Genomic DNA, 24,481 nt, shown 5'->3' with positions numbered 1-24,481 from the left:
CGAATCAGCCGTATCAGTTTCGCCGGAAAACCATGTTCAAGCATAATTTGCCATAATTCATTCCGTTTCACTGAATCGTACGCCGCCTTGAAATCAATAAACAGATGATGTGTCTGCAAGTTGTACTCCCGGAGTTTATCAAGGATTTGTCTCAGGGTAAACATTTGATCCGTCGTTGATCGGCCCTCACGAAAACCTACTTGGTATTCGCCGACGAAGGACACTTCAAGCGGTCTCAATCTGTTGAACAGAATACGGGACATAATTTTGTACGCCGAATTAAGGAGGGTTATTTCTCGGTAATTGGCGCACTCCAGTCTGTGCCCTTTCTTAAAGAGAGGGCAAATGAGGCCGTCCAAGCTAGCAGGCACTTCCTTGTCTTCCCATATTTTCGACATAATATGGTGCAGAACTTCATAAAGCTGCTCACTGCCATGTTTGAGAGGTTCAGCCGGGAGCTGGAGCTTCCCTGCAGCCTTATTATTTTTCAGCTCTTGAACAGCTTTTTCAACCTCATCTAGTGTAGGTGACTCCACAGCTTGTCCATCGTCGCTAATATTTATTCTGTTCACCGATGCACCGTAACTTCCTCTATTCAACAAAGTCTCGAAGTGTTGCTTCCACCTGGTAGCCACTTCCGTTTTATCTGTCAGCAAATTCCCTTGTTGGTCGTTGCACATGACGGGAGATGGCGCTGTCTTTCTCCGCACCCCATTGACAGACTCATCCCGAGCAGCACAGGTCAATCAGAATTGGTTGCAGCAACTTGATTGTGACCAAATCTGATCACATATGAGTTGCAGTAACATACGTGCAACATGTGTGCTGCTAGGGATAGACCCTCCCGCATATCGTTCTGCTCCATTTTTTTTACTGCGCCTCACTAATAACTTGTTCTTCGTACTCTTTTTTCTTCCTGCGGTGGGTTCGTTTTTCGGCTGCTCTTGCTTCCTTGTACCGATCTATATTCGATCGGGTACCCGACACCAACATCCGGCTTCTGGCAACGCTTTTCTCGTCTGTCACTCTCTTACACTCCACATCGAACCAACCCTTCCTGGGTCGCCTCTGTGAAGTGCCTACCACTTCTCGTGCTGTTGTGCTCACCGCTCCATGGATCGACTCCCATAGATCGTTGATGTTGTCGCTAACGTTGATTGCACTTATCCGTTCGTCGAGCTTCTGGCGGTACTCAGCCGATACTCCTTCCGCCGACAATCACTGGATATTGTAACGCAACGTTCGCTGTGATCTTTCGTTCGATACAGTTGACAAGCGTGATCGAATTTTACTGACAACGACCCGAGCAGCACAAATCAGACAAAAATTGTTGCAGCAACTTGATTATGACCAAATCTGGTCACATATAAGTTGCAGTAATCTCTGTGGAACATGTGTGCTGGTAGGGGAGGTAGTGATCAGAGTCAATGTTTGGATCTATGAATGTCCGCACATCGATAACATCCAAGAAACGGCGCCCATCCACCAGAACATGGTCTATCTGGTTGCAAGTTTCACCATTTGGGTGTTTCCAAGTGTGCTTTCGGATGTTCTTTCGTGAAAAGTAGGTGCTACTGATGGCCATCCCTTTATCAGCAGCAAAGTTTACTAGCCGTAGGCCGTTGTCATTGGTAGCGGAGTGAAGGCTCTCCCTACCGATTATGGGACGGAAAAAGTCCTCTCTACCGACCTGAGCGTTAGCGTCTCCGATAACAATTTTCACGTCATGCTTTGGGCACTCTCCATAGGCCTTATCAAGACATTCATAAAACGTGTCCTTCACGTCGTCGGATTTATCGTTTGTCGGTGCGTAAACATTGATTAGGCTGTAATTAAAGAATTTGCCCCGTATCCTCAACACACAGATTCGTTCGCTTATGGGTTTCCACCGCATCACTCGCTTTATCTGCTTGCCCATCACTACGAAACCAACTCCATACTCTGCTTTTTCACCGCCGCTGTGATAGATGTTATACTTGAATACAGTGTTGGTCGTAGGGTCCACGGCTCGGAATTCACGTTCTCCGGATCTGGGCCATCGGACTTTCTGAATAGCGGCCACGTTCACTCCAACCTTCTGCAGTTCGCGAGCCAGAAGGCTCACTCGTCCAGGTTCATTTAGGGTCCTGACATTCCAGGTACCGAGTTTCCAATCATAGTCCTTATTTCGTTGCCGGGTCGGTTGCCAAAAATAACGTTCTCTTTTTCTTCTATCTCCATTTTTCGTGGTATTTGAGAGGCTTCAGTAAGCTACCTTACCGGGGTTGCGTTACCTACATCGCGATGATGGGGCTGCCACCTTAGGTATAGCTGACGCGATACAGCATTTCGTTAATCAGCCGCTGGGTACCAGGCAGACGCTGTTTGAGCCGCACCTCCTGGTGAACAGACGCTCGAGGCGTACCTTCTTACTCTAGCTGATGTCAGAAGGACAACAGTGCCCAGGCTGCACTACCAGCTAAGTACACAACCCTTAGCTGGCGGTCTTTTGTCATCGGACGACCCGTGGAAGCGTGAGATAGGGACTTGTGGGGACCAGAGCTCATAAAAATATTGAAAAAGTAAAATATTGAAAAAGTAAAACGAGAACAAATTCCGCCTAAAAATCTGACTTTAGCGCCAATCCTCAGAAAAGGATTGCCAAATTTCATTTATGGTTGCCCGCTAGCTAGTCGGCCACGTCGTGGTCCGAAAACTGTTCATACGGAATCCTTTCTCTCTTTCAATTCAACAATGGAGCCACAATTACTTTATTCATACTTAAAAACTATTTCGATTCAAACTATCTCACCACATTTATAAACAAAATTGAGTTGACTCAGCAACTCCAAAGTACCGACCGCATTGCGGTCGGTTCCAGTTGTGCGTATAATACCACTCGCCCCTTTCAGCCACACCGCAAAATTATTTAATTACTCTTAGAATTTCGGGTGTAGTGACAACAATGTTTAAGGTATATCTACGATATCTCACGACGCTTAAGCGGGGCGAAGATGAATGCAACGATGCCTGTGAAAGACGCGAATGATCAGTTATTGACCGACCCAACTGACCAGCTGAAATGCTGGTTCGAGCACTTCGAACAACTTTTTCAAGTGCCAGCCAGGCCATCACCACCTCGGCATGATCTGCCTAGGATTCGACATATAACTCGCGTCAATGGCGAAGCTCCATCACTGCTAGAGATTTAAACAGCCATCCAAAGCATGAAATCTAATAAAGCCCCAGGGGTCGATCGCATATCAGCCGAGATGCTCAAAGCTGACCCCATGACATCCGCTCAACTACTGCATCGTTTATTTCGTAATATCTGGGACACCGCAACTTTCCCGGTCGACTGGATGCAAGGTATCTTAGTAAAGGTGCCCAAAAAGGGTGACCTGACTGTATGCGATAACTGGCGAGGCATTATGTTGCTGTGTACCGTTCTCAAAGTTCTGTGCAAAATTATCCTAGCCCAGATTCAGGAGAAGATCGATGCGACTCTCCGGCGGCAGCAAGCCGGATTCCGTGCCGGAAGATCCTGTGTGGACCATATTGTCACGCTCCGCATCATTCTGGAGCAGGTCAACGAATTCCAAGAGTCCATTTACTTGGTATTCATTGACTACGAAAAAGCTTTCGACTGTTTCAATCACGAGAATATGTCGGGCGCCTTGAGACGCAAGGGGGTCCCTGAGAAAACCATTGGCCTCATCGAAGCACAGTACGAGGCCTTTTCGTGTAGTGTGCTGCACAATGGGGTTCTGTCCGACCCTATCTGGTTCGTAGCTGGTGTGAGGCAAGGATGTATTCTTTCACCAAGGATGTATTCTATATGGAGAATGTTGAAAGCTTCCTATATCTCGGAAGCCAAATGGCGTCAGACGGTGGTACCAAGATCGACATAGGCGCACGGATCAAGAAAGCAAGGGCTGCCTTTGCGAGTTTAAGAAATATCTGTAAAACCAGGCAGATAAGTGAACGCACCAAAATACGAATGTTCAACTCTAACGTGAAATCTGTGCTGTTATACGCTAGCGAAACATGGTGTGTATCAGTTGAGAACACTCAACGGCTGCAGGTGTTCATTAACAGGTATATAATTCAGGCCTGGTGGCCTCACAACTGGATCTCAAACAACGAGCTCCATCGTCGTTGTCACCAGAGGCCGATAGCAACAGAAATTCGGGATCGGAAGTGGGGCTGGGTCGGCCACACTCTACGTAGGGGCGGAAAAGATATCTGTAAACAAGCATTAGACTGGAACCCAGCGGGACATCGCAGCAGAGGCAGACCCAGAGGCTCATGGCGGCGAAGCCTCAATAAAGAAATAAAAGAAGTCGACCGAAATCTAACCTGGCAACAGGTTAAAGCGATAGCCGGGCAACGCTCAGGATGGAGATCTTTCAAGTCGGCCCTTTGCACCACCGGAGGTGTACAGGATCCATTAGTAAGTAAGTAAGTATATTTGATTAATGAATTGCAAGGAATATTGATGTTTGAACCGCTGGGAGCATGTACCATATCAAAAATACCCATAGAAGTTAGTTTATGCATGGAGGCCTAAAAGCCTAAACTCCAGGGAGTTCGTAGAAGCCCTAGAACATGTGATAATAACATATCCAATTTGGGTTTTTGGATTGCTGTGATTATGATTATTTAAAATTGTCCAAAAAATCAATTAATTAAGTAAAAAACTAATAATTTAAGCAAAAACTCTTTTTACATCATATTCTTTTACGTCCCCCCAATATGTGCCGTAAAAAGAGGGTTGAGTGTAACATTATCACTCCCCATGGTTTTCTGTTTCCCACATTCTACATTACCTAACCAATACTTCACAACGTACATTATCAACTAACGATGTCACGCCCGGCGTAATTGACCCTTGTTTCAAAACTCTCAAATAGCCCACATGAAATTGTGTCATTTTCAATTGAACCCCTACCGGAAGGAAACGAACCAAAAATTTGGGAGTATCCACCCCATGGGAGCATCCCGAAATATAAAAAAAAGCCTCGGGAACGGACTGGTGTCTCCTCCTCGTTTGACGGTGATGGCGCCTGTGTGTTGTTGCAACCAGTATGGCGCCTCCTCTCCTTCTTTGCCGTCCCGTCACGTCCAACACATTGATTGTTGGCTGCCGTTGTCAAACCTTCTCGCCCAACCGTAGTGAGAAAACCGAAAAACCAGTCAGCCAGCGGGTGATGATCAAATTCGTCCTTGCCCCCGTCGGGGTGCTGCCACATAGCCGCAGCCACTAAGAGAGTGACAATTTCTTGTGAATGTCGTCGTCGCCGGCGTGGCGCAGCTCCCAATTTGTGCGATTGTGGGAAATTTGAAAAGGGGTTTGAATTAGATAATGTTCCCACCAAGTTGGTGTTATTCAAGCCCGTATCTATACTGCGGTGAGACATTTTCAAATTGTATCTAATTGGATTACACCGAGAATTGACAAGCATTGGAAGCGCGTGAGTAACTCCAATGGCATTCAGATATTGTTTATGATCAGTAACCGTTGAAGATAACTTGATTAACTGATTGAGTTGTGTTGGTAGGTACTAAATTTATCGGAAAGTAATGGGAGGTTTTAATTTTAGATTTAATGTAGATTTTGGTAGTTGTAAGTAGATTAATTACTTAACATTAAACACATTCATTCTAAACGGATGCATATACCATAACTCCTTCATTGCAGGGTCTTTTACCATTGCTGTTGAATTTATGTTAAATTTTTTTTTACATTTGGTTAGTTTGATGGAAAATTTGTTAAATTTCCGGTCTGTGTTATAGAATTTCGAATTTTCTTAAATTGAATAAAATTTATTTAAAAATATGTGAAGTATTTCAAATAAAGTGAATGTTTTAATGTATCGATATTCAGATATATAAAATAAGTCGTTTTAAATCCATCAATATCAAAGGTAATGTCGGTCGTGTTATCTACCAAGTAAAGCAAAAGACTCCATTTGGACTCTTGGTCGTGCCTCGTCTGACAACGGGTACAATGATGAGAAAGTGCCCGCGCATGTGCAGTTAGAATTTCAATTAATTGTATTAGCGGTTGTAGAGGTTGCTCAGCTTTTGTTTGGGTGTAGAACTAGATCGGCCCCTTTTTGTTTCCCCCATCCAGAGCCCTAGAGAGGTCATGCTGTTTCTTAATGGGACTTTTTGTTTTGTTGTTCGGGTGGAATAAATAAAATGTTATCTCTACGGTATTCAACCGCAGAATGAAAGACAAGCCTTGCCACTATAGATGGGGTGGCCATGCGCCACTCTTGTCGTTATCATTGTTTTGTGTATTGTTATATCAATTAGCATTCGGATGGTTGGCATACTAATTGATTCTAATGAGGGTCAAACGCCGGCGCTGGTTTCTAGCACTAGATGGTATGGGGGTTCTAAAATTGAAAGAACAGCCAAAAACATTCATGTACGTAATACAGTCCTGGGAACCTAAGGTGACTTTCCTGGGCATAAAAGTATCGTTGTGTTAGCCTCATGATATACGAATGCAAAAATGGTAACTTGGCTTAGAAACATCGCAGTTAATAACTGTGGAAGTGCTAAGTGGAACACTAAGCTGCGAGGCGGCAATGTACCAGTGGGGGATGTAATTCCAATAAGAAGAAAAAGAACACATTTCCAACGTGATTCGCGGGGTGTTTTTTTAATTGGGATTTTCTTCGAAAAACTGCAAGATCAGAATCATCATCCGGAAAGTAATCAGTAATTTATGTATATCTATTCTATTTAAAAGTTCTCAGACGATTTTAAGGATTCCACTCAAGCAATCGGAAATATGGTACCTGGTTGCACTGTTTATTGTATTACAGCGCTTCTAGTGGCACAGCAAAATGTTTGGAAAGCTCAACTCTTTCAGTGAAGCCTCATTTCAAGAGGCCCGGAAGCCTCCTTTCAAGAGGCCCGGAAGTCTCCTTTCAAGAGGCCCGGAAGCCTCCTTTCAAGAGGCCCGGAAGCCTCCTTTCAAGAGGCCCGGAAGCCTCCTTTCAAGAGGCCCGGAAGCCTCCTTTCAAGAGGCCCGGAAGCCTCCTTTCAAGAGGCCCGGAAGTCTCCTTTCAAGAGGCCCGGAAGCCTCCTTCAAGAGGCCCGGAAGCCTCCTTTCAAGAGGTCTGGAAGCCTCTTTCAAGAGGCCTGGAAGCCTCCCTTCAAGAGGCCTGGAAGCCTCTTCAAGAGGCTCCAGCCTCCTTTCAAGAGGCCCGGAACCTCCTCAAAGGCCTCCTTCAAGAGGCCTCGGAAGCCTCCTTCAAGAGGCTCAGAGCCTCCTTTCAAGAGGCCCGGAAGCCTCCTTCAAGAGGCTCTGGAAGCCTCCTTCAAGAGGGCCTGGAAGCCTCCTTTCAAGAGGCCCGGAAGCCTCCTTTCAAGAGGCCTGGAAGCCTCCTTTCAAGAGGCCTGGAAGCCTCCTTTCAAGAGGCTCGGAAGCCTCCTTTCAAGAGGCCCGGAAGCCTCCTTCAAGAGGCCTGGAAGCCTCCTTCAAGAGGCCCGGAAGCCTCCTTTCAAGAGGCTCCGGAAGCCTCTTTCAAGAGGCCTCAGGCCTCCTTCAAGAGGCCCAGAAGCCTCCCCTTTCAAGAGGCTCAGAGCCTCCTTCAAGAGGCCCAGAGCCTCCTTCAAGAGGCTCGAGGCCTCTCCTTCAAGAGGCTCAGAAGCCTCCTTTCAAGAGGCTCAGGCCTCCTTTCAAGAGGGCTCAGAGCCTCCTTTCAAGAGGCCCAGGCCTCCTTTCAAGAGGCCCAGCCTCCTTTCAAGAGGCCTGGAAGCCTCCTTCAAGAGGCCTCGGAAGCCTCCTCCTTTCAAGAGGCTCAGAAGCCTCCTTTCAAGAGGCCCGGAAGCCTCCTTTCAAGAGGCCTGAAGCCTCCTTTCAAGAGGCCCGGAAGCCTCCTTCAAGAGGCTCAGAAGCCTCCTTTCAAGAGGCTCGAAGCCTCCTTCAAGAGGCTCGAAGCCTCCTTTCAAGAGGCCTCAGAAGCCTCCTTTCAAGAGGCCTCGAAGCCTCCTTTCAAGAGGCCTGAAGCCTCCTTTCAAGAGGCCTCAAGCCTCCTTTCAAGAGGCTCTGGAAGCCTCCTTTCAAGAGGCCTGGAAGCCTCCTTTCAAGAGGCTCAAGCCTCCTTTCAAGAGGCCTCAGAAGCCTCCTTTCAAGAGGCCTGAAGCCTCCTTTCAAGAGGCCTGGAAGCCTCCTTTCAAGAGGCTCAAAGCCTCCTTCAAGGCCCGAAGCCCCTTCAAGAGGCCTGCCTCCTTCAAGAGGCCAAGCCCTTTCAAGAGGCTCCAGGCCTCCTTCAAGAGGCCTCTGGAAGCCTCCTTCAAGAGGCCTCAGAAGCCTCCTTTCAAGAGGCCTGGAAGCCTCCTTCAAGAGGCCTGGAAGCCTCCTTCAAGAGGCTCAAGCCTCCTTTCAAGAGGCCTCAGAAGCCTCCTTTCAAGAGGCTCCGGAAGCCTCCTTTCAAGAGGCTCAGAGCCTCCTTCAAGAGGCTCAAGCCTCCTTCAAGAGGCCTGGAAGCCTCCTTTCAAGAGGCCTGGAAGCCTCCTTTCAAGAGGCCTCGGAAGCCTCCTTTCAAGAGGCTCAGCCTCCTTTCAAGAGGCCTGAAGCCTCCTTCAAGAGGCTCGGAAGCCTTCTTTCAAGAGGCCCAGAAGCATCCTTTCAAGAGGCCCGGAAGCCTCCTTTCAAGAGGCCCAGAAGCCTCCTTTCAAGAGGCCCGGAAGCCTCCTTTCAAGAGGCCCGAAAGCCTTCTTCAAGAGGCCCAGCCTCCTTTCAAGAGGCCCGAAGCCTCCTTTCAAGAGGCCGGTAAGCCTCCTTTCAAGAGGCCCGCAAGCCTCCTCTCAAGAGGCCCGGAAGCCTCCTTTCAAGAGGCCCGGAAGCCTCCTTTCAAGAGGCCCGGAAGCCTCCTTTCAAGAGGCCCGGAAGCCTCCTTTCAAGAGGCCCGGAAGCCTCCTTTCAAGAGGCTCAGAAGCCTCCTTTCAAGAGGCTCGGAAGCCTCCTTTCAAGAGGCCCGGAAACCTCCTTCACGAGGCCTGGAAGCCTCCTTTCAAGAGGCCCGGAAGCCTCCTTTCAAGAGGCCCGGAAGCCTCCTTTCAAGAGGCCTGGAAGCCTCCTTTCAAGAGGCCTGGAAGCCTCCTTTCAAGAGGCCCGGAAGCCTCCTTTCAAGAGGCCCGGAAGCCTCCTTTCAAGAGGCCCGGAAGCCTCCTTTCAACAATCCCGGCAACTCCTTTCACGAGGCCCGGAAGCCTCCTTTCAAGAGGCCCGGAAGCCTCCTTTCAAGAGGCCCGGAAGCCTCCTTTCAAGAGACCCGGAAGCCTCCTTCCAAGAGGCATGAATGCCTCCTTTCAAGAGGCCCGGAAGCCTCCTATCAAAAGGCCCTGGAAGCCTCCTTTCAAGAGGCCTGGAAGCCTCCTTTCAAGAGGCCCGAAGCCCTCCTTTCAAGAGGCCCGAAGCCTCCTTTCAAGAGGCCCTGAAGCCTCCTTTCAAGAGGCCCGGAAGCCTCCTTTCAAGAGGCCCGAAGCCTCCTTTCAAGAGGCCCGAAGCCTCCTTCAAGAGGCCCGGAAGCCTCCTTTCAAGAGGCCCGGAAGCCTCCTTTCAAGAGGCCCAGAAGCCTCCATTCAAGAGGCCCGAAAGCCTCCTCTCAAGAGGCCCAGAAGCCTCCTTTCAAGAGGCCCGAAGGCCTCCTTTCAAGAGGCCCGGAAGCCTCCTTTCAAGAGGCCCAGAAGCCTCCTTTCAAGAGGCCCGGAAGCCTCCTTTCAAGAGGCCCGGAAGCCTCCTTTCAAGAGGCCCGGAAGCCTCCTTTCAAGAGGCCCGGAAGCCTCCTTTCAAGAGGCCCGGAAGCCTCCTTTCAAGAGGCCCGGAAGCCTCCTTTCAAGAGGCCCGGAAGCCTCCTTTCAAGAGGCCCGGAAGCCTCCTTTCAAGAGGCCCGGAAGCCTCCTTTCAAGAGGCCCGGAAGCCTCCTTTCAAGAGGCTTGGAAGCCTCCTTTCAAGAGGCCCGGAAGCCTCCTTTCAAGAGGCCCGGAAGCCTCCTTTCAAGAGGCCCGGAAGCCTCCTTTCAAGAGGCCCGGAAGCCTATTTCAAGAGGCGCAGAAACCTTTTTTCAAGAGGTCCGGAAGCCTCCTTTCAAGATGCGCCCGGAAGCCTCCTTCAGAATGCGCCCGGAAGCCTCCTTTCAAGAGGCCCGGAAGCCTCCTTTCAAGAGGCCCGGAAGCCTCCTTTCAAGAGGCCCGGAAGCCTCCTTCAAGAGGCTCAGAGCCTCCTTTCAAGAGGCTTGGAAGCCTCCTGTCAAGAGGCCTCGAGCCTCCTTTCAAGAGGCTCAGCCTCCTTTCAAGAGGCCTGGAAGCCTCCTTTCAAGAGGCCTGGAAGCCTCCTTCAAGAGGCCTGGAAGCCTCCTTCAAGAGGCTCAGAAGCCTCCCTTTCAAGAGGCTCAGAAGCCTCCTTTCAAGAGGCTCAGCCTCCTTTCAAGAGGCTCAGGCCTCCTTCAAGAGGCCTCGGAAGCCTCCTTTCAAGAGGCCCAGCCTCCTTTCAAGAGGCCTGGAAGCCTCCTTCAAGAGGCCTCAGCCTCCTTTCAAGAGGCTCGGAAGCCTCCTTTCAAGAGGCTCGGAAGCCTTCTTTCAAGAGGCTCGGAAGCCTCCTTTCACGAGGCTTGGAAGCCTCCTTTCAAGAGGCTCGGAAGCCTCCTTTCAAGAGGCCCTTTCAAGAGGCCCAATTTGCAAAAAAGAGAGCTAACCGCGGTGGAGGTTGGAACTCGGATTCTGATGGCTTTTCCGCAAAACGTGACCTTTAAGTGGTCTTGTTGTGTAGGGGTTATCACGCCTATCTAGAGAGTAGGAGTTTGAGGGTTCGAGTCCCTCCAAGACACGTGGATTCTTTTTCGCAAATTTCATATCAATTTGTCCATTTCGAAACATGTGCTGTGCATATGCACAGCCAAGATATTTAACAAAAAAATGAATGAATTATTGGCAGTGGATGATTTTCTACCCGCCACTGCTACATCCAGGCGCTATAGTATATGCGCAAAATAGCCAGCATGAGTTAACCGCCCGAATTTGTATGGCGAAATACATCTAATGTGAGTTTTTTTCAAAATTAGGAACTCTCCATAGAAAAATATTTGGTACCGGTTATGTAGGAAGGTGTCCGCTACTACGCCTATCAAATATTTTTTCGATGAAGATGCTTAATTTTGAGAAATCGAACCTTAAATGCCTTTCGCCTTACTGATTTAACTCTGAGTTAACTCCTAGTGTGCAGCTGTAAGCACGTAGAAACACTTATCAAATTATCACAAAAATAAAGAACTGATTTCTACCAGATAAACACAAAAATTGTGAATTGGCATAAACTTTTCTACATACTGTATGTTGGACGCTCTTTCCCAGATGTCGTTTCACGAATGGAGCTCATGCGTTTGATATTTGGGCTGACGGAGTTCAAGCCTGTGTCATGGAGCCGTACACTTATTACGTATGCAATATTTCTGGGTTTTTCGAACCCCCATCCCCCCTGTAAGATGTTTTCCATATAAAAGATTTTTTATTTATATGGCGCGTAAGATATTGACAGACCCCCCCTCCCCCATAAGTGCTTACGTAATATGTGTACGGCCCCCATTCGGATGTTTGCGGCTGAATCGTTTTCAGTATGGTTCTATACTGCTCATGATAGCATATTTGTAACACTAGCATTTTTGTTCATTTTGTAAACAGCCTATGAATCGTTCAGAAAGCTCAATTTACTGCATCTAATCCCATAACAGTAAAATAGGCTTTACTAACATGCTTTTTACTTTACTAACATGGAAATGATTTAGTTTGTGGGGAGGATTGACAAATGATTTTCTAAATCATATGAAATGCAGATATTACAAATATGCGATCATGGGCAGTATAATTGCTAGCATCTCTCGTAGTCATGAGCCGACAAGCACAGTTTGGCATCGCTTAAGTTTAGCGCACTACTCCAGGCAGAAAAAGTGTATCCTAAGATCCAGGAACTCATTTGACCACCGTCGCCGAACGATGATTTTCGGACCGCCGCACACCTCTAGAACAATTGTGATTCTAATATTTGTTTAGAAACACTGCGCCAGCCATTATTTCATGAGGTACCACTTGATGCAAGAACGCTGTCTACAAGAACAACAGCGTGCGTGCTACAATTGGTGGTATCGGTTTCACGGTTTTAATGGAAGCGGCCATATCTCAGGTGTTTGTTGTCCGATCTGTGACATCAACATATCAATCAACTCATGAAAAGCTCTAGTTTCTAAAACATATAAAAAGGGTTTACATTTCACCCAAGTGAAAAATACAAGCGCTCTAAAAATAGCATTTTTGACATGACCTTAAATAAACAGGATTATCTCTCGTATCCAGCGGTCTGACCATGGATTTGAACTAGTTTGCCAAAACTTGATTTATTTCCCCGTCGAACGCTGTCAGAACCAAAGAAATCGGTTAATGTTTCATGGAGTTATAGTAATTTGAATTTTGATAAAATTTTGCTTGTCCCGATCATTCTGTCCAACCCCTGTACATGTATTGTTTACTTTTAGCTATAAATCCTCTCAGCATATCTACGTATGCTAAACAGCATGTTTGTTGTTTCAGTTGGCAACTAACGTGCCAGTGAAAATGCTTGAAAGGCACTTAAACATTCTATCAAAATAAGTAAATTGTGTTACATCTCTCTCTATATATTCAATCATGCTGCTATACAATCACCCATCTGCCTACGGGAATGTTCAATTAAAATGCATATCGATTCTATGAATAGCAAATGAAACAGACATCAAATGAATTTTAAATTGCATAGTTGCAGTGCTATTCCTGCATCAGCCCACTCTCTGAAAAGATCACAGCCTCCAGTGCAGTTGGCAGTCCCACCGGCGCTGATGTTTGCCAATCACACGGGCACATAATATAACACTGGTTTGAGAAATAACAAAAATTAAGATCCCTTCTGTTCTGTTCAATAATCCCGAATTTTTATTGAACCGAGCTATTGCCTCGGACATGGCTGACCACAGAAATTTATATACCACTAAATTACAGAAATGCCACTTCAAGCAATTCTTTCCAATGAACTACTTCAAGGCTAATGATAAAGACACTTGTCCAAAACATATTGAATATATCTAAACCATAACGATGTAACATTACTATCCGGAAACATTTTTGGAATGTAAAAATATTTTAAGTCAGCATTTTGAACACATTAAAATTACGTCTAAACCACGGACTGAATAACACGATATTCAATATGATATGAGATGATAAATTAATAACATGATATCAATTTAGTGCAAATGTCGTATTCAAAAATCCCGTAAACTGGTGTAATTTGCAGGTGTTTATACATAAATATAGAGAAAGTATACATCACTCTCGCCCTGGATAATGTCCAGCTCGATCATTGCCATGGTAGCACCCGAGCCATGCCGTTCAGGCAGTGATCGTTCAGAATGCAAACATCGTGCTCCTTTTCCCCGTGGGTGCCCTCCCAGCCGACCCAAAACGGTGTTGACGATGTTGACGAACAACGAGCGAAACCAGCACGCCTAGTGCGCTTTCCGACAAGACATCCAACTGGTTTTATTTGGCTTCTCTTGCTCTGCTGCTGCGGCGGACTCTTTCACGCCCCCTTTCGGTATCTTCTCACGGCGCAGCGAATGTCTTGTCTGGGTGCACTCTCCCGTTTTGGCTTACTCGACCAACGCGCATGCTTCCGCACGCCGCAGTCGTCCGTCGTCATCGCTGCTGCAGTCAGCTCGCGAGCACTCGTCATGGCAAATTAATTCATGTTTCGTATGCCTCTGGAGTCGTGTTTCTGTTTCACACCCGCCCGGCTACAACTGTCTCACTCTTGCTATCCGCACACTATATCTACATACATGGCGGTGGTTGGCATCACTGCGGTTATGCTTTCCTCGCTAGTCCCGCTAGTCCACCCACCATATGCTCAGCCAAAGCCAACCACCAGGCGGATGAGCAGCCAAACGAACCTCGAAAAACGAGAGAGAGAAGCCACGAAGTAGGCAGGCAGATCTGGAAGTGCGGCGTGCTCAGCGTGTCATGGACGGACCTGGAGTGGAGTGTGGAGTAAACACAACAACATCCGAGTGGGCGCGGTTCTTTCTCACCCACCACTGTGCGCGTGGTCGACCTGCCGCGTTAATGTTTGCATTGAAACAGTAGTTACTAGTTAGCGAGTGAAGTCCGTAAATATTTTAGAAACATTAGATGCTATTCATTTTCAAACTTTGATGTACATACCTATTCTAGAAGGAATGTAAACATCTGAGTTTGAAAAAATGATTTAACCATTACCATATCATTGTAAAAAGCGTTAACTTCACGCAGAAGTAATACACTCATCTCAATAATTGAAATATATATTTACATTAATTGTTGCTTTCGACTGTGATTGATTATTGACGACGGTATTTTTCGGCTATTTCAGTCTTTAAGATAAGCTAAAACGGATTTTGCGTCAACTGTCCGACGTTTCGGTGTTTATTACACCATCCCTGAAGAAGGTGTAATAAACACCGAAACGTCGGATAGTTGATAGACTCAATATATATTTACAGTATTGGACAAAACATGTACAACTGATAGCTAACTAACATGAAAATCTCAACAAAACATTTATTTTCAAAAAACTGAAAATAATTATCTTTACCAGAGGCCGTATGTATCGTGTAACATGCACACTAGACTGGCCCAGCTTAGTATGGGGAGATAAAAATGTTGTCAAATTCCACGAGGCACCCCCCAGGATTGTGTCTTTGGGTGATAAAATGAATCTCTGAAAATTTCAGCTCAATCGCTTGTTGCATAAGCTGGCGCATTTGATTTGAAGTTTGTATGGAGATTTCAGCCAAAATGTATAGGAAAATACAACTCCGTCACTCAATCGATCTGGAAAATGGTTCTGGTTGCTCGATTGACCTCAGAATTGCAGAAACAGCAGTTGGTATGCTACAGAACAATTTCACAGAACATTGTATGAAATTGGTTCTGGTTGCTCGATTGACCTCAGAATTGCAAAAACGGCAGTTGGTATGCTACAGAACAATTTCACAGAACATTGTATGATGATTAAATGAACTTTTATATTGGTTTCGGGTGATTTATTAGGAGCTGAATTGTGTATTTTTCGATTTATTGATCGAATCGCATCAGCCGAAACTTATATAAAAGTTCATTTAATCATCATACAATGTTCTGTGAAATTGTTCTGTAGCATACCAACTGCCGTTTTTGCAATTCTGAGGTCAATCGAGCAATCAGAACCAATTTCCAGATCGAATGAGTGACGGAGGTGTATTTTCCTGTACATTTTGGCTGAAATCCCCATAGGGGCTGTCCATAAACCACGTAGACTCTTGAGGGGGGGAGGGGTTTCGAAAAAGTCTACGATAGTCTACGAAGGGGGACGGGGGGGGGGTATACCAAAAGTCTACGTATACTTTTTAATTAAATGTTTTTTAAGGTGACTCGGGGAGGCATTAAACACCGTGTTATTTTACCTATCTTTCGTCTCTTTCTAGCATTATCACCTCACAACTTTGAAGCGGCGTATTTCGGTTTTTTGTTGTTTGATGTTAACTGTAAATGTATCAGCATGTAGATTGCAAGTAAGCACGCGCCGGTGATACTTTTTCATTATAATATTTGTTGTAGAAAAAAAGTTAAGCATTCAATGGTGAAAATGATGACGATTTGATGATTGTTAGTGCTTCCCGTGTCACCGTAAAAGCGATTTATACAGCAGCTTCGTTTCGCACTTGTTTTCACTTGTTTGATTTTTTAAGGAAGTTCCGTTTTTTTTGCAAGACTTTACCGAAATAATCTCTTGCATTTCTCCTTAAAAATTTAATGAATTTCACTAAAGTAAAAGTCTGAACTACGGCTTAAAACTATCATGGATTTCACCATGAAATTCTTCTGTGTTGAGCAGGAAAATTATTCTATAAAAGTATTTCATAAAAACCTTCGATTTTTTTTTCCAAAATCTTCACCTGGATTATACTGCAGATTCTACTAGAATTTCGTTTGATTTTCGGCTGGAGCTTCTTTGCAAACTATGGAAATTGTGTCGTACTTCAACGGATTTTGTTTTAATTTACAAAGGAAGCATTTTGGAATATCCAAGAAAAAGACTTTGGAATGCCCAAAAGATATTCTTTGGAATTTGTAAATGAAATTCTCCTAAATTTCCGCGAGAAACCCTTCAAAATATTCACTGGAGATTTTCAGGGAAGTCCCCGAAATTTTTTGCTTAATTTCGGAAATTCTTCGGAATTTTCGCAAGGAATTCTTTGCAAAATTATTCTAAATGCCCGTGGAAAATTCTCCTTCGTAAATTTCTTCAACAGTTCTAATGCAAATTCTTTGGAAACATCGATGAAAAATTTCCGGAATTTCTAAATGAATTGTTGAAAGCTTTCACGAGGAATTATTTGAATCTCCCACCAAAAACAGTTTAAGTTTCCACAAAAAAATGCAATTTTTGTAAAAAAGCCCTTCTAATTTTCATGAAAATTTATTCGATTTTTTTACGAGAAGTTCACAAAAAGTTCAACTGAAAATTCTCCATAATTTACACCGAAAATTATTCAGAAAATATTTTTTGGAATGCCCATAAGATTTATTTAAATTTCCTCAAGAAATTGCTCCAAATTTGTAAGCGAAATCAAAAAATATCGTAGGAAACCATTCTAAATTTCCACGGGAAATATTTCGCAATGTCCGTTTAAACTAAAAATTACTTCGGGAAATAATTCTAAATTTTCACGGAAAATTACTCGGTTTTTTAACGAAGAAACTTTTGGAATTTAGAAGAAAAATCTTGGGATTTCAACAGATGATTATTCAGCGGGATATTACATGGAATTTTCAAGAAATGCTTCGGAATTATCACGGAGAATTCTTTGGAGTATTTCAAGGTTATCAATTGGGAAATTTTACAAAATTTCCACGCAAAACTTATTGGAATGTATACTTGACATTCTCGAAATTTTAACTCGAAATTTTTCTAAATTCTGAAAATTCACGATTTTCACAATTGTGAACCGGCGTTGAGAATTATAGGTCCGATGCGTGACAGATTTTATCAGTGGCGCGCCGATGCAGAAATGTAGGCGATGGTGGTGCACACCTCTATGAGGAATTGAATTCAACAGTAATTAAAATAATTGGCTTCGAGATTTGATTTCAGGAGTTATGAACAGAGGATTAAATTTGATTTCGTTTCAATTTGATTTTTGTTTTGTTGGATTTTGTTTAGTGTGATTTTGTTAAGTTTGAAATTCGAATTTTTTTTGTAATGTTTACATGGAAATGCAATTGAATAGCTGAATTGCTTAAAACGTGGTTGATTTCCATATTTGTCCAATTACATGTGATGTTTGGTAAAATTTGGTAAAGTCTACGTAGACATCATGGGGGGGAGGAAGGGGTTTTGGAAAAGTCTACGAAAGTCTACTAGGGAGGACGGGGGGGTTTGAAAAAGTGAATTTTCGGTCAACGTGGTTTGTGGACAGCCCCGTACAAACTTCAAATCAAATGCGCCAGCTTATGCAACAAGCGATTGAGCTGAAATTTTCAAAGATTGATTTTCTCACCCAAAGACGCAATCCTGGGGGGTGCCCCGTGGAATTAGAAAACTTTTTGTTTCCTGGGCCAGTCTAATGCACACATGAGCAATAATTCGATAAATTACAGCTAACGGACATGTTTTTGTTGACAAACGTAATTTTGCGTTGGACAAAACAAATGAAACTTCACGGTTTTCTTTGTTCATTTGTAAAGTTTATACAATCAAAGTCCCAAATTTGTCATTTTACATCATCAGTCATCTCCGGCCATTGAACGGTAAATATTTGAAGCTTTATTCTAAATGTCCCCATTAATATTTGTCCATTAGGAAAATCGTTCTCAACAGTCTTGGATTTGAAAATTGACCAAGAGTTGATGCAGCTTTTCAAGAAGTATTGATAAAAAATAGATTTGTGACAAATATTGTGTGCAGAAATCGACAAAATCGCGATTTTGTGCCGAATTCCGTTTCACAGGAAAGGTTGTGATGAATCAGAAAGATGGGAAATCATTTCTATAGAAGAACCTATGATAGTAAGGTGTAAAAAAATGATTCTTCAATTGATACAAGGGTAGGATAGAATACAAAATACAGAAAGAATTTCAATTATTTGATGCAAAAAGAGGCATCGTGTGACCATATGGTATCCTAAAGGAGGACATGTCCTCCTTTTTCATTAAAAATCAGATGTCCTCCTTTTGCACTAAAATGTCCAAAATGTCCTCCTTTTTAGATATTATGAGAAAACAGTTTTATGAATAACCTTTTCTGAAGAAATTCTAGTTTATTATTATTGAATTAATAAACAATACTACAACAGAGATCCATCCGGAGCACAAAAAAAAAAACGTTGCACACGTTTATGCTTTTTTGGTCTAATCAGATATATTTTCCTTCATAGGTTTTCGAATAAGATCTATGTGAATATCCTATATAAATCAGTAAGTTACAGTAACACAGGTGTTGAAGATATCAAAAAGAATCGGAATTGTAAAAAATGGATTAGGAAAAATTGCATATACTTCTCACCCATCAAATTGCCCTTTGAACGCATCGCACGGTACGTTTCTTGAATATGTGACGCAAAGAGCAGTCGCTAAGTTATGCCTAGAATGGAATGGAAATCTGAACTAATTAAAACAGTTTTGGGTTTCTTCTGTTTAAATGCAAACAGTTTTAAATTTATTCATTTGAGGTGGAATGGTCGTACAGTTAACGGTATCATACCCATTCGCATGCCTTAAATTGTGATTCTCAATGGCATTGAAAAAAATCTTCACTGGTCTACTAGGCATCTAATGTTGACATGTTATCTATTGCTAAATGTTCATATTCTGTGTAATATCGCCGAAAAGGTCAGCATGAGGATATTCAACATTTGTTGACTGTTGATCTTAAAATTAGTTGAAGCTTGAAGCTACCATTTTTCTATTATAAAGATGGTGGTTGCAGTTTATAATTGGAAAGCACTTGAGTAATGAGGGCTGGAAATGTTCCATCTGGAGATGTAATGTTAATGAAGTAAAAGAAGATGCCGTATTTGCCTCTAAAAAACTACTTCCACTAAACTTTAATGTGCATAAGTCTAACAAATCATATTAAAAACAAAAACCGATCGATGTTTTTTATGTCCTCCTTTTTGATCAAATGTCCTCCTTTTTCGCTACGATTCTGGTGAATTGTCCTCCTTTGGGAAAATTTCATATGGTCACCCTAATCGTGTACGAAGTTTACGGCCTCTCCCGGGTACTCTACTGAATATTCAACAATATTCAACCAGTCATACACCTAGTATAACCTGTGATTCATGCATCACACCGCCAAGCGGTGCCCGCAGAACCTCACGCTCTTCCTTAATGTTCAAGTTTCATGGTCGTATCTAGCCACTAGAAGGGTCAAGATAGTATACAGAACAAATTGTCTCCCACAGCAGGTCCACACATTTTGACGTAGGATTACGTCTTTCCGGAACATAGGGGGGTCATTCTGCAGTTTCAAATCTGAGACCGTCACGAAAAGTGGTCAGGAAGTATGGGCTAATAACTCAGCCGTCTTTCAACCGATTTTAAAGATTTTTTAAACTACATCTCATTTTTTCATCATCGTGTGATGATAGTGCCGTTCCTCTGCACACCAGATCTCCTAATAGCGCCTTCGAGTGCAATGTTGAACAATAAATTCTAATGTGCATCACCCTGCTTCAATCCGTCTAAGGTCACAAACGAGGTTGACACTTCGTCTGCAATCCGAATACTTGATTTCGAGCCATCCAGCGTTGCACGTATCAGTCTGATACCACTCCTCTCTATATCGATCACGTAGCAGAATTTGGTAAGATTGCATCTAAAAAGTTTATTGTTAAATTCAATAATAGGCCTATTATTGCATTAAAAACATTTTATTGTGGATCCAACAATGTTTTATTAATGAAACTACAATAGCATTTTAATTTCAACAATATTTGATTTTGTTTTGAACTTGCCTAATTACGAAATTGTGTGTAGTTTTTTTAATTGTACGTCATTTCATTTATTTATTTAGTTTACAACTGAACATAGAACACTGAATCAACAATTTGACGCCACAATACACGGTTCGAGGCCGCATCTCTCCATTCTCGAATGCGCCCCACGCTCGCCAAGTCGTTTTGCACCTGTTCTGCCCACCTCGCTCGCTGCGCTCCACGCCGTCTCGTACCTACCGGATTGGAATAGAACACCATCTTTGCAGGCTTGCTGTCCAGCATTCTTGCAACATGTCCTGTCCATCGTACCCTTCCGGTTTAAGCTACCTTCTGGATACTGGATTCGCCGTAGAGTTAGACGAGCTCGTGGTTCATTCTTCGCCGCCACACACCGTCTTCTTGCGCACCGCCAAAGATGGTCCTAAGCACCCGTCTCTTGAATACTATAAGTGCTTGCAAGTCCTCCTCGAGCATTGTCCGTAGCGTCTTGTGTCTTGCGTCATGTCTTATCACCGTCTTGTACATGACATATTTGGTGCAATGGTAAATTTTTTTTCACCGCATTTTTTTTCTGGAGCACGTAGTAGGTCCGACTTCCGCAGATGATGCGCCTTCGTATTCCACGACTAACATTGTTATCAACCGTTAACAAGGATCCAAATAGACGATTTTTTCGACCACTTCGAAGGTATCCCCGTCTATCGTAACACTGTTTCCCAGGCGGGCCCTGTCGCGCTCGTATCTGCCCACTAGCATGTACTTTGTCTGCGATGCATTCACCACCAGTCCAACTTTTGTAGCTTCACTTTTCAGGCGGGTGTACAGTTGTCGACCGACCGGTCAACGAAGCCGGCTTGATAACTTCCCACGAACTCATTCACTATTGGTAACAAACGACGGAAGATGATCTGGGATATCACTTTGTAGGCGGCATTAAGGATGGTGATCGCTCGGAAGTTCTCACACTCCAGTACACTCACTCACTCTAGTAGATGGGGCATATAACCCCTTCCTTCCACTCCTCCGGTAGCTGTTCAGTTTCCCAGATTCTGACTATCAGTTTGTGCAGGCAAGTGATCAGCTTTTTCGGGCCCATCTTGATGAGCTCAGCTCCATGACCATCCTTATCAGCTGCTTTATTGGTCTTTAGCTATTGGATTCCATCCACAACTTCTCTCAAGGTTCCATCTCCTCGCACCCCGCTTCTTCCAGGCGGCGTTTCTTCTACTGAAAAAGGCGGGTCTGCTGTCTCCGCTTCCGTCTATAACATTCCACGTTCTGCCGGGTACCGTGCTGCAGCGCGACCGCCCACACTGCGTCCTTCTCCTCCAGAATCTGTCTGCACTCTTCGTCGTCTGTCGACTTCGTCCCACATACCCGACGTTGTTCTCCGCTGCGTCGTTAATGGCTGCTTTGACTGTATTCCAGCAGTCCTTAAGAGGGACTCCATCGAGCTCACCCTCTTCCGGCAACGCTGCCTCGAGATGCTGCGCGTATGCAGTGGCGACATCAGGTTGCTTCACTCGCTCTAGGTCGTACCGCGGCGGTCGTCGGTACCGAACATTGTTGATGACGGATAGTTTTAGGCACAGTTTAACCATCACCAGATAGTGGTCAGAGTCGATGTTAGCACCACGATATGTCCTGACGTCGATAATGTCGGAGAAGTGCCGTCCATCAATCAGAACGTGGTCGATTTGTGATTCTGTCTGCAGTGGTGATCTCCAGGAGTACCGATACGGGAGGCTGTGTTGGAAGTAGGTGCTGCTTCTTGGAGGCGGCGAAATCAATTAGTCGTAGGCCGTTTTCGTTCGTCAGCCGGTGAGCGCTAAACTTTCCAATAGTCGGTCTAAACTCCTCCTCTTGGTCAACCTGAGCGTTCAAATCTCCTATGATGATTTTGACGTCGTAGCTTGGGCAGCTGTCGTACTCACGTTCCAGCTGCGCGTAGAATGCGTCCTTATCATCATCAGTGCTTCCGGAGTGTGGGCTATGGACGTTGATTATGCTGAAGTTGAAGAACCAGCCTTTGAACCTCAACCTGCACATTCTTTCATTGATCGGCCACCACCCGAGCACGCGCCTTTGCATATCGCCAATCACTATGAATTCTGTTCCCAGCTCGTGTGTATTGCCACAGAATGATGTGGCCAGCCTGTGTAAATCTTATGGAAGGGGGTCGCGACCCCCCAACTTTGGGAATCAATAGTTTAGAGGATCTATACTAAAAAAAACGAGCAATGGGTAATGTTTTCAACATAACCGCGAGTAGACGTAGGACTTGTATAAACGTAACCTATTTACATTTAACTTTTAACTTTTGGATCTATAGAGTTTGATTATAGGTATTGATATTGGAAAGACAACTTCCATGCTGTGTAGAATTATTAGCAATTTGTGTATTCAAAACTTCTGGAAATAAAACTAATAATTAAATACATAATAAGAATTGCTTTGTTTCTAACTATTAAGCCCTTATTTACTCAAGCAAGTGTAGGGCATTTATAGATCTCTTATTGATGATAGTATTTGAAGTTAAACAATTCTATTAATAAAATTTTCAGACTTTGGCAAAATGTGCTATTTTGGGGGAACTGTCCCGTTTTCCAAACAAAGAAATGCAGCACCAATTTTGTTGCTTCTTTTTGCTACCATGCGTGCTTACTGATGAAAAAAAAATCACAACAATAAGAAACAAGTCAAGGAGCAGTGACCATACTATAATAGAGGAGATACTGCTAATACATCAACGAAAAATTATATAATGTTTTGAATCCAAACTCCATGTCTACGTCAAGTTTATAGATACAATTTCTCAGAAAATAAAAAACAAAGTATAAGATAAAGTTTATTTAAATATTCTTCTGGAAATTATTTTTTGCGGACTTTTTTAAAACATTTACATGTAATTTAGCAAAATTTTCTAATCTAAAATGGATATTAACACTATTGCTGATTGTGCATCTTTAATTGCTAATACCTTCTGCAAATAAATGAAAGATATTATTTTAATCAAATTTTTATTTTCATCAGTGTAGTTGATTTTTTTATATGAAATCAGAACTGTTATAGTATAACCATGTTTTAATGTACATGTCGTTTAGTACCAAGCACAACTTAACATTTGGCAGTCATATGACATGACTCGTTCTCATCCCGGGATCATTTGAATTATGAAACCAATCACGTGAATGAGCAGACCAAATCTCTCTCATTTTATTCTTCTTCATCCACCACCGAACTCCGGGCGATGCGATGGGCGATTGCATCCATCGCAACCGACACCATTGCACGCGACCATCATCAAGCACAGAATGACAAAAAAAATCGCCCACTTCTTTCATGCATATTCGCAGACCCATCGGCAGTTCTACCGCTGGTGACTGCATGCTGTCGCTGTATAGGTAAACACAGCGAACGAACGAACGAAACGAAAAATGCGCGTGCTAAAAGCACGCGCTGCTGTCACAAATTGTAATGACTCGCACGCGGCAGGCACTTCTTCTTTTATACACAAAGAAAATCTTCCGACGGACCCGTAGGCCTGTGACATACCGCATTCTGATGTCCGTGTAAGGAATGCACGGGATTGGTTATATATGAAATTTTTGCTGCCTTTGACAAGAATTGAAATATTCAATAGCTTATCGTTAATAATCTTAAGTTTCAGTGAAATAGGCAAAATGCTGGAGAATGTCCGAGTCGATTGATATATAAATCTTCAAAATCCATCGAAAGATAAAGGCGCTAGTAACGTTCAAAATCTTCCCTTCCAGCGTAACGCTCTCGATTTCCAAAAATCTAAATGACACCCAGTATAGTAAAGAAAGACGTAAGTCCAACGTCAAAAATACGCTAGAACAAAACTACTTTAGTTCTTGATAAAACAGGAGGTGATCAAGTCTCCCCACCTTCCCCTAAGGTTTACCAAAACGAACCCTGCCACACTTCCTATCCCATATATCCAACATCCCAGTGATTTCTCGTGGAAGTGCAGGTCACTCGTCGGCTTCTATTCAAAGTGAGTATCATGTCAACATTTGAATACCTATTCCTTAATTCGGACACGGCCGGCGCTGGTATTGATTATTTTTGGGTCACCAGTTCAAACACATTGAAGATGCTGTTATATATAACATATTTCTATCGACGAGTACTGTCTCTAAATTTCTAATATGACATCTGCATCTAGTCGAATAGGATTGTTATTGCGCAGTTCTGTTTTTTCTATGCGTTCGTCTCATTACAACTAACTTAGATGTCTCGGAGCGAACAAACCACAGTAAAGGCACTGCTGCTGTACCGTTGACCAACAACAGTTGAATTGATGGATCCCCCCACCAGGGTTAGTTCACGCAAGTCGATGTTTTCAATTTAGCTGCTGCTGCCATTATCTTTTGGAATTTATCGGGGATTTTATCTGGGTAAACATTTGACCC

The sequence above is a fragment of the Armigeres subalbatus genome, chromosome 3 (assembly GCF_024139115.2).
Source record: "Armigeres subalbatus isolate Guangzhou_Male chromosome 3, GZ_Asu_2, whole genome shotgun sequence".
Classification (NCBI taxonomy): domain Eukaryota; kingdom Metazoa; phylum Arthropoda; class Insecta; order Diptera; family Culicidae; genus Armigeres; species Armigeres subalbatus.
Note: the sequence above shows the minus strand (reverse complement) of the source record.